The sequence below is a fragment of the Colobus angolensis genome, unplaced genomic scaffold, assembly GCF_000951035.1.
Source record: "Colobus angolensis palliatus isolate OR3802 unplaced genomic scaffold, Cang.pa_1.0 Scaffold92, whole genome shotgun sequence".
NCBI classification, from domain to species: Eukaryota; Metazoa; Chordata; class Mammalia; order Primates; family Cercopithecidae; genus Colobus; species Colobus angolensis.
Window position 1 is genome coordinate 4,922,146 of NW_012123154.1, and position 11,927 is coordinate 4,934,072.

An 11,927-nucleotide genomic window follows, 5' to 3' on the forward strand; every position below is an offset into this window, starting at 1 on the left:
GAAGATTTTAAAATACATAACACTTCTTAATATCCTGCAATACCACTTTTAAATAGGCAATACAGAAACACAAACATAAACCATGAACTGTTCCTAGTTAAATTTCTGAAAAAGAAAGATAGAACATTAGAAAGTAGAACTTAATGAGCCCACTACAATGAACAAATATATATTTTTAAATAATAATTTTGAAAACTCTCATCTCAAAAATTCAAGATTGTTGCCCTCAGACTTGAGTTTAATAAATACATCTGCAAAACAATGATGTCATATACCTCCATTTAACAAGAAGATCTTATAACTCTTTTAATTTATCTGGATTTTAAAAGCATTTGCTTGACAGATTTTAGATGATCAGCTAATCTGTCATTTACAGAAGGGATAGTGATGAGTGGGGGCACTGCTTAATTCATTCATATGCTCTTTTATCTGTTGATTTAATTTATTTAGCTCATTCTTTACTAAAAGTATTGACAGATGGGAAAAATATTCAATCACAATCTTGCAGGTTAAAAAAAGAGATGTTGATATCAGGCTCAGGACAGCGGGAGAAAGCTGGGATGTTTCTGATCCCAGGAGGAAAGGAAAATGTGATTGACTGATGGTTATCTGACCTATTTTATTCTGAATTGTCATGGATGCCACAATAGTGGTGAAGAGCTTCATGCATGTGACAGGTATTCACCAAAGGCTTTTTCTGCATTGTGTGTAATCATGAACACAATTTCTCGTCCACATTGTTTCTGGGTTGAATTTTTGTTAAGGTTAAGATTATTTTAGAATTCTTTGTTACGGTTGTGATTAAAGGAAATCAGAAGCGAGAACTGTGATGATATTTTATATATGGAGAGAAGGTCATTTCATGTTCCCTGGCCTTTAAAGGTTTTTTTTTTAATGTGTTTATTCTATTTTCTATTTTAATTTTAATTTTTTTAAATTTAGTTCTTAGAATTATTGCTCATTGGCCATGAAACTATCCAGAGAGTTAAAAACACACTATTTAAATGATAAAAACTGCTTTTGTTTTTTATTTTGTTGATTTTGATGGTTATAAAGCTAGGGGTGAAAATATTTGGAATAGTAGTAAAAGGATTCAATTTCTATTCTTAAAAAACAGTAGGTTGCTTTTTAGTACAATTGAGAAAAATCACCCACACTAATAATTTTTGTTTTTTTTGGTGTGTGGTCTGATTGATCTTTGCTCTAATGGACACTGTTGAAGGAGAAATGTAGGCTTGCTTGGAAATAATAGAAAAATGGAGAGATCAATTTGGAGATTTCATAAGTTGAGGTAATCTAAAGTCCTATAGCTTTTGTGAAGACTGGTCTTGGATTCTGACTTGTTTCTGAATGAAATTATTGAAATATTATCCTCCAGTGGGGATTTCTCCCTCTGAGATATCTATTTACATGATCTCATGGTCACAAAGTCACAGGTAGAAGAGCTTTTGCACAAGTGCCAAATATCTCAGAAAAGTTGACCCAAAAATCAAATTGAACAGGTATATATTCATTTAATAAGTACATATTGAGCATCTACTATTAAATTCTGGGTGTTGAGCAGTAAGCAAATGAGACTTGATTTCTGCTCTCATGGAGCTTGCAGAGTAGTGATAGAGATAAGATATAAGCCAATTCAACAAAAAAAAGTACATATGTAATGTCTAATTGTGATAATTCCAATAAGTGAAAAGGACAATTTTTTTGAAGACTAACATAAGAAATCAAAATCAGATGGAGAAGTCAGAGATGTTGCTTGAGGAACGGGTATTTAAGCTGAAATCAGAAAGATGAATAGATCATTAAGACAGGAGGTGGTTTAGAGGGTGAGGGTAGAGCCAGACGAGGGATAAATGTATTTTAAACAGAAGAAATAGCACCTGTAAAAGGCCTTGCAAAAAGTGTGTGGAATTTCTGAGGAACTAAGAGAAAGCTGGTGTGGCTCAATTTAATGCACAAGGGAGAGGGTAAGTCAAAATGAAGTTGGAGAGAAAAGCACTGTCAAAATCATCAGGTCTTATACACCCAGTTATTATGTTGGATTTTAGCCCTAATTGAGTGTTCTTTAATAAGTTGGGGGCTAAAGTTGTATCATTTATGTTTAAAAAAAAATAGTGTGACTATTATATGAAGAACAAATGATAGAGTGTTAGCAATAGATATGACAAGATTGTAAGCAAAGAGAATAGTGAGAAATTATTGTACTATCTTATGTGAAAAATAACTGTCACTTGGACTAGAGTGGTATTAGTGGGGACAAAACTAATTTGCATTTGCCATAATTGTAGAAAAATAATTGAAAGAACTTGATGATTCATTGGTTTGAGAACATAGGAGCAGAGATTTGTCTAGAATAATTCTGTGTTTATGGCTTATGCAAAGAATGGATAGAGCTGTCATTTACTAAGATGAGGATGATCAAGGGTCAACTTGGGGAGGTAGTAAGTTTGAGATGTCCATGACACTTGAGCAGACATCCAAATGGCCATTTGCAACATAGAAAAGAAATCCGTGCTGAAGATAAAAATTTCAGAGGTAACATACAAATGCTACTTAAAGCCATGGGGAAGATGAGATCACTGACAGAAAAAGCCTAATAGATAGGAAAAGAAGGTCCAGGACTTGGACAAGGAACATCCAACATTTGGAGGTTAATGAAGGGAGACACCAGTTCTCTGGGTACTATTGCTGTGTAACAAACTACCCCCAAATTAGTGGCATAAAATAATAGCAATCGTTCACTACTATTATGGCACATTGTTCTGAGAGTTGACTGGACTCAGTGGATGTTTCTTGCTCAAGCATTTTGTGAATGCCATCAGTCACTGATGAGGCTGGAATAATCTCAGAAATTCATTTTTGCAGAGGGTGCTCAAATAGCTAAGGGCTTGACTTGGTGAGGCTTCTCTGGCTTGTCTTCATCTCGAGGTCCTTATTCTTGTACAGCAATTTCAACATAGGCAGACTTCTCACTTGGCAGCTCAGGACTCCAAAAATACATTTCTCAAAAAAATAGAGGGCAAACCTTTAATGACAGAACTTGGAAGCTATATAGCTGGTTTCACTTATCATCCTATTTGTTAGAAATGAGTTACTAAACCAAGCCCACATTTAAAGGGTGGGAGTTTAAGTTTCATATGTTAAAGAGAGGACTGTCAAAGAAGTATAAACAATGTATAAAATCCCATAATAACCTCAAAAGCACAAGCAACCCAAGCAAAAATGGACAAATGGGACCATATCAAGCTAAAAATCTTCTGCACAGAAAAGAAAATAATCAACAAGGTGAAGGGACAACCTACAGAATGGGAGAAAATATTTGCAAATAACCCAGCTGAAAAGGGATTAGTAACCAAAATATATAAGGAGCTCGAACAACTTAATAGCAAAAAGCCAGGTAACCTGATTTAAAAATAGGCAAAGGATCTGAATAAACATGTCTCAAAAGAAGTCATACAATGGCCAACAGGTATATGAAAAAATGCTTATATCACTAATCATCAGAGAAATGCAAATCAAAACGACAATGAGATGTTATCTCATTCTAGTTAAAATTGCTTTTATCAAAAAAGGCAAAAAATAAATTCTGGGGAGAATGTGGAAAAAAGGGAACTCTTGTATACTGTTGATGGGAATGTAAGTTAGTACAGCTACTAAGGAAAATAGTATGAAAGTTACTAAAAAACTAAAAATAGAGCTACCATATGATCCAGCAATCCCGCTACTGGGTACATATCCAAAAACCTAGGCAATCAGTAGATTAAAGAGATATCTGCACTCCCTTGTTTATTGTAGAGCTATTCACAGTAGTCTGTAGTCAAGATATGGAACCAAACTGTGTCCATCAACAGATGAATAGATAAAGAAAATATGGCACATAGACTAATAAATATTATTCAGTCATAAGAAATAATAAAATCTTGTCACTTGCAACAACATGGATGAAACTGGAGGAAACTTTGATATGTAAAATAAGCTGGACACAGAAAGACAAACATCACATGTTCTCACTCATATATGGGGGCTAAAAAAATGATCTCATGGAGATAGAGGGTAGAATCATGGTTACCAGAGGCTTGGAAGGGTACTAGGGAAGGGGAGATAAAAATGGGTTGGTTAACGAGTACAAAAATACAGTTAGATAGTAAGATAGGATGTGGTATTTGATAGCACAAGGGGGTGACTATATTTAATAATTTATTATATATTTCAAAATAGCTAGGAGAATGAATTTAGAATATTACCAACATGAAAAAATGATAAATGTTTGAGATGACAATGATGTTTGTAATGATCCTGATTTGATCATTACATATTTTATGCTTATATCAAAATATCAAATGTTCCCCATATATTATGTACAACTATTGTGTATGCATCAAATTTAAAAATAAAAAAGTTAAAATGAAAATAAACAACCCCTCCACCACAATAACTTAGAAAGAGAAGAGAATATAATTTCCTGGGAGCCAAAGGAATAAGTAGTTTAAGATTTTCTTTGCAAAACTTTTATTTTAGCAATCTACAGAGTCTTCACCCTCTTCTTTCTGATCTTCCCTTTTGTAGTTTTACAGAGAAATTGACCTGTAGCAAACAATTTGTGTTACCTACTTTAATTCAGACTGAGTATGTAAAAAGAAAGAGAATAATATGTGCTTTCAAGAAAAGTCAGTCTGAAGCAGAAGTAATTTAATTTATGAACTTAATATGGTAAACTATTGAGCCAGATCAGGGAGAGATGACTCTACTTTGAAGATTGTTTGTCCACAACTGAATTAACTTGGTGGTGTCAATCACTATTTTTTCAAAATGTTTTGATGAAAAGATTATGGAACTGCAGTAAAACATTTGATTATGTGTCAGTGTGTGAGTGAGCACCACAGAGTCAGTCTCCAAGAGGTGCTTCACGCACTTGCTCAACTGAACAAACCAGAAAGAATGTTAGCTTCCAGTGGTTGAGAATTGGAGGCAGCCAACAAACGGTTATGAGACCCCCCTGTGCTCAGTCTTTGGAGAAAGGCAATAGGGAAATCATCAACCACTGTCCCAGCCCAATCCCTGACTTGGTCCCTTCTCTAAGTTTTGCTTCATCTAACACTCTACCATACCCTCTTCTCTTCACCTTCCCCTCCTCCCACCACCAAATATTTTATTTTTCTACTTTAAAAAAACACGCTGGAGCATTAGGCAGAGGCTATTGATGTTAAATAATTAGTTAAAAGTCAATAAAATGTCCATTATTGAGCCTTCTTTCTTCTGTTCGTCCATCAGTTTCACTCTTCACCATTTTCCACCCTGCCCTGTGTCCTGAGAAGCTCACTGTCTAGGTTTACGTCAGTGGTGGATTTTCTTTTGTTTTGTCTTTCTCTATGACTTCAGGAACAGTGTAGGAGCTCTGAGGTAAGGAGGAGAGTGACCGTGGAGTATTGTTTTCTCCTGCACCCACACGCTGCGCTGGGGACTGGCCACCTTCATTGACAAAGAAACACAGATCCTCCCAAGTCCTCTTCACACAGCCTTCCCTGCCTGTCTCAGGGTCCAGCAGCCACTCCCTCCTGCTGCCCCTTCAGGCCTAGGATTAGGCTCTGGATTCTCACTGTTATTTCAGAAGCACTGCAATATTACTTGGTGGTTTCTTTGAATGCCACCCTCACCTTTGTAAATAGTTATTTGTTAAATTCTCTGTATATTACATAACCCGAGTATGTTTGAAATGACTTCTGAGTTTATGGCTTAAAAAACTAGAAAGATAAAGATTCCATTTACTATGATGAGGAAGATGAAAGGTTGGCTCTGGAATAGACAACGTTAAGTTTAAGATGTCCATGACACCTGAGTAGATACGCAATTCCCGGTTTCAACTTTTCTTCTGGTTTCATCTTCTAAATAGGAAGTTGAAACCGGAAAAGAAATCTGTGCTGAAGATAAACATTTCAGATACATCACACAGATGCAGTATGCCAGAACCCTGACTCATACAGGAGAAGGCCAGTGGCTCACCTAGGTGGCAGGCACAGATGGAAGGACAGCTGATGAGGTGCTTAATGTAATCAAGGCAAACTCTTTGCCAGGCAGGAAAAGGGCCACATTTTTTTGTCAGTAAACAGAGGAGAGGAGAGATGCCAGCTCCAGTGAAGGTTTGAGTGAGGGGTGGCTGCGAGCTGTGATTCAGCTTTGGTGTCTTCTAACATTACTAGGCCCGGTTTCTCAGCTGTGTCTGAGCTTTTCGCTGTTAGATCTCTGCCCTCCCACCTGCCCCTTGTCTCCCAAGCTCCCCTTCTGTAAACCAGATCATTCTCTGGTCCATTTTTCTAGTTCCCCCTTGAAGTCTCATTGTGGTTTATCCCCTTCTACTTTCCTTTGGAATCTTCTTTTTCTCTTGCTATTACTTAATAGACTTTGATGAACCATTAAATTCAAAGCACAAATCATTAGCCACTGAAAAACTCACTCTCTTCCCAAAGCCTCCTCGGGGAGAAAATATTTGCATTTCATCCTTTTAGTGCAGCAAAGAAAGAGAAAAAAACAACAAACAAACAAACAAAAAACCAGGGACCCTACCCCACTAAACACCCTAAAAGAAAATGGAGGAGATGATCTGGACCCTTGAGGTTTTACAATCTGATGAAGCTGGAAGAGATTGGTTGGTGACATAAAAATATAAAACTTACAATGAAATTGTAGCATGAGTAAGTTCATGTATAAAAATCTACCTGAGAAAGAAAATTATAGATATTGAATCAGTTAAACTAGGAAGATTTTAAGGAACAAGAAAATTCTGGATGACAATTGAAGAGCAAGAAAAATGTGAATCATAAGAAAAGAGGTTATCCTCAGTAGTAGAGAAAATAAGTAGTGTTTGAATGCACAAATAGAAACAACAAAGTTGTATTTTGAATACCCAAGCAGATTTTCTTTGCATAAATGGTGATGAGGAGTAGCAGAACCAAGAAATGAAGAAAGTTTAAAGCTGAGCATTTGTATCTCAGGCCCAGGATTTCTTGGTATCATCAGTAACTGCTATGAAGATTTAACAGGGATTTCAACTTCCCTGTCACGACCCATAGATGTAGACAACTTTGACTCATCTGACTCCTCATCTTAGATCTGAAGGAAATCCTATGTTGATAAAAGAGCAAAGATGAGAAAATATGGCAACCCCTGGCCAAATCTCCTGGCCCCTGGCCTAAGACATTCAATCAGGTTCACAGCTAGACCATGAAGAAAGAGTTCATTCTCACCAGAAAAGTACCAAGCCAAGAATAGCTTATGGAGTATTGGCGAATACCTACAGAGGACACACTTATTACAAAAAGATAAAGATTTAGCTTGGTGAGATTTAATCAATGGCGCTCAGGACAAGAGATGTAGCCCCTCTAGTTTGGGAAGATTCTTGGATTGGGAACTGAATAAAAAGAATTTTTTTTTTACATGAAGGCATCAATATCACATCACAGTACTTATTATTTTATAAATTACCATAATCAAATTTTAATTTTGGAATTTTATCATGTCTTCATAAAACATAAGTATCTGACAAGTCAACAAGAAATTAAGTAAGAAAGTGCAATTGAACCATCTCTCTGGTTGATTGAATTAATATATGTGTGAGTGATGTGCATAAAGACTGCAGCCCAAGAGAGGGATGACATGTGACCTTGTGCTGACCTAGGCTCCTACAATAGCAGGAAAGCACCATCATCATTTTAATCTTGGAACCCTGTTTATTTTTTTCCCCTGTAAAGCAGGCACTCGTTATGTGATAGTATTATGTTTTCTTTTAGCTCAGAAATAAAACTCAGCTTGAAGAAAACATTTTCCGTCGCAAATGTGATACAAGCTAATTTCTGATTTCTCTGACTATTGAATTACAGGTATTAGCAATGAAAACACATAAATGAGAAGTAAGTCCATCTGTTGGTCAGAAAAGAATGAGAAAATAAGTAGAGAGTTTAATAAAAAATATAAAGGGAAAATGATAAATAAATTAAATTTAAACTCCACTGCACTGCAAACACTGAGCAAAGAGGGTACTGATCCTTCACTATCAAATTCAAATGTCTAAGGGCTACATGGACTAGAGTGTCTTCCCAGTTGTTCTAGCTATAAATGAAAAACACAACTACTACACAAAGAAAAATTAGTAATAAAAATTAACTACAACCTCCTTAACATCCAAATGAATTGCAATTAATTACTTCATTAAAAAGTAAATAAATACATAAAAAGCCTGCAGGTAAGTATGCCAAGTCTTAAGAAAATGACTTGTAATATTCTCAGTTAATTACTGCACTCTCTAGTATCTTTCTAGCATCATATATTTCCTTGGTGCCGCTTGTGTAAAAAGTATTCTTTAAGAATTTTGAAGATCAGTTAAAATGATGTCCCATGTCATTGGAAGTTAGAGGACAAATTGAGAAAAAGAACCTAAAAAAAAAAAAACCCTTAAAAAAACAAGCACCTATTCATCAAATGATTAGTGCAGATTGTCTTCTATGTAGATTCTGGCAGTTGCCAGCCTGTTTCAGTTGTGGTTTTGGTTAAGAAACGATATGAACTAAAGACCACAAGCACCATGACACCCTGCATCTGAGAATCCATGGTCAAATAATTTAAGTCAAATCTAGATTAAAAATGCAATGTCAGTAATTTTGCTTGTTTGTTGTACTACAGATCTTCGTGGATCTGATCTTCTCCTATGCAACAGTACGTTGTGATGTCTAAGAAGGGACAATGTCATACAGCATTTTCTGATCATTTTTAAAGACAGAATCCTTTTTTAAAAATGAACCTATCACTAGTCTTGTCTGATACTATTTTTAGTTCACAAAATATGTCATAATCTTTCATGGGGACTACTTTGGGAAGTTAATAGTGTGAAAACACTATGATCACGAGCAAAAAAAGCATTAAATGCATCTTGGACAAACCATGCAGTCCTGGAGTTTGCTCTGCTATACACTAGTCAAGGATCTGGCTCAAATATTAAAAAAAAAATGAAGAAAAAATTTATTTCTGCCTGTGTGTGCAGTGACTTTATCACTTTTAGTGAGCAAGGAGAGAAGGAAGGACTCAGAAATAAAGGTGGGGTTAGGGAAAGTGTGGTCAGGGGTAATTCTAGCCTCAACGTCTAACCTAGAAAATAGTATATATTTTTAAATGACTGATAATCTCCTATGGAAGATGGAGTTTCTGCCCCAAGGGGCTAATAAAAAACTTGGGGAGACCTATAAGAAATTCAGCAAATACATCCAGTGGGATAATCTGACTAAACACAAGGTTCTGAGAAAGGGATTGAGAGAAGATATAAACTTGTTTTGGAACAGGTGGGGATTGAGAGTTTGCTCAAGGAAGGCTTTCCAAATAAGTGGTCATAGAGAAAGCTGAATCCTAAGGGGTGAGTGTGAAGCAGCCAAAACCATTTTAGGGGGAAGGATACTTTATACAGAAGGATTTAAATACTCATGAAAGCATGGGCAACTGAAGAAAGGCCCCAACTTACTGAGAACTTGATACTCAGATAGGTTGAAAGTCATTAATTATCAACCTATGCTGAGTAAATGAAAAAGATCTTGTCTAAGAATGAGGTGATATATTTCAGTTCTAATGTACCTATTGAGTAACTGAATCTAAGTTCATGAAAATACTTGAAACTAGTTTCCTTTTCTCTCTACTGATGGTTAATTATAAGACTAGATGAACTTGGAAGCTAACTTCAGCTGTAACAATACTATACAATAAAGCAGTATTAATAGTTAATGCTTTTTTTTTTTTGGCTGAGCACAGGGGATTTTATTGATGGTACATGACAAGGTGGGGCTCCCTAGGCCCCTCCCCTCTTCAAGGGGTCTACATGGAAACTGTGAAGGGAGATTCAATGTGGCGGGGGACTGAGTGTGGCAGGGACTCCCCAGCAGTGAGGGCCTCTCTCTTCCTCTTGTGCTCTCGCTGGGGCTGGTGGTCCAGGGGTCTTACTCCTTGGAGGCCATGTGGGCCATGAGGTCCACCACCCTGTTGCTGTAGCCAAATTCGTTGTCATACCAGGAAATGAGCTTGACAAAGTGGTCGTTGAGGGCAATGCCAGCCCCAGCGTCGAAGGTGGAAGAGTGGGTGTCGCTGTTGAAGTCGGAGGAGACCACCTGGTGCTCAGTGTAGCCCAGGATGCCCTTGAGGGGGCCCTCCGACGCCTGCTTCACCACCTTCTTGATGTCATCATATTTGGCAGGTTTTTCCAGACGGCAGGTCAGGTCCACCACTGACACGTTGGCAGTGGGGACGCGGAAGGCCATGCCAGTGAGCTTCCCGTTCAGCTCAGGGATGACCTTGCCCACAGCCTTAGCAGTGCCAGTAGAGGCAGGGATGATGTTCTGGAGAGCACCACGGCCATCACGCCACAATTTCCCGGAGGGGCCAATGGCGTGGACTGTGGTCATGAGTCCTTCCACGATACCAAAGTTGTCATGGATGACCTTGGCCAGGGGTGCTAAGCAGTTGGTGGTGCAGGAGGCATTGCTGACGATCTTGAGGCTGTTGTCCTACTTCTCATGGTTCACACCCATGATGAACATGGGGGCGTCAGCAGAGGGGGCAGAGATGATGACTCTTTCAGCTCCCCCCTGCAAATGAGCCCCAGCCTTCTCCGTGGTGGTGAAGACGCCAGTGGACTCCACGACGTACTCAGGGCCAGCATCGCCCCACTTGATTTTGGAGGGATCTCGCTCCTGGAAGATGGTGATGGGGCTTCCGTTGATGACAAGCTTCCCGTTCTCAGCCTTCACGGTGCCATGGAACTTGCCATGGGTGGAATCATACTGGAACATGTAAACCATGTAGTTGAGGTCAATGAAGGGGTCATTGATGGCAACAATATCCACTTTACCAGAGTTAAAAGCAGCCCTGGTGACCAGGCGCCCAATACGACCAAATCCGTTGACTCCGACCTTCACCTTCCCCATGGTGTCTCAGGGATGCGCTGGCGATGCAAAAGAAGATGTGGCTGACTCTCGAACAGGAGGAGCAGAGAGCCTAGTTAATGCTTAATAATGTTTACCAGGCCCTGTTTTTAGCATTTTGCATAAACTAACAAAGAGGAAACTGAGACCCACTGAATTTAAGTGACTTTTTCAAAGCCTCACAATAGTAAAGACAGAAGTGGGACTCAAAATGAGGAAGCCTGGTTTCAGAGTTTGCACTCTTAACCACAGTCTCCCAATATAGAAAATAAAGATAATAAAAATTATCAGATTTCTATAATTTTCTTTAAACCATAAGAGAGGGAAACAATAACAAGAAAGAGAAACAACATAAGTCAACTCCTTAAAATATAGCATGTTCAGTTCAAAACTTTTTTTAATAGTGAAGAATTATGAGGCTACACAGTACTAAATAAATAGGTAAATATATTCTATTTATACTGAAATATCTTCTAATCACTTAAGAAAATGATATTGTGTGGTAATCCACATCTATTATTTCTAGAGATTCAAGCTAACATTCCGGCTAAGTTCCACATAGAAGTTACAGAATTGGGCCACGCGTGGTGGCTCATGCCTGTAATCCCAGCACTTTGGGAGGCCAAGGCAGGTGGATCAGTTGAGGTCGGGAGTTTGAGACCCGCCTGGCCAACATGGCAAAATCTCATCTCTACTAATAACACAAAAAGTAGCTGGGTGTGGTGGTGCATGCCTGTGATCCCAGCTACTCTGGAGGCGGAGGCAGAAGAATCGCTTGAATCCGGGAGGAAGAGGTTGCAGTGAGCCAAGGTCATGCCATTGCACTCCAGCCTGGGCAACAAGAGCAAAACTCTGTGGAAAAAAAAAAAAAAAAAAAGAAGTTGCATAATTAGTCAGAGTTGATAGAAACACTGGAACAAAGACAGAAAGATAAGCTAATTTCAAATTAACTTTGTGATGCAAATGTTAAATTAA

General features: G+C 38.1%; 1 pseudogene across 1 annotated transcript; it reads right to left on the minus strand.

Annotated features, from left to right (window-relative positions):
• Positions 1-9,762: 9,762 nt before the first annotated feature.
• On the minus strand, positions 9,763-11,019 carry LOC105504472 (annotated as a pseudogene). Its single transcript, XR_001000617.1, has one exon. The product of XR_001000617.1 is annotated as a glyceraldehyde-3-phosphate dehydrogenase pseudogene (transcript).
• Between the last annotated feature and the right edge of the window lie 908 nt (positions 11,020-11,927).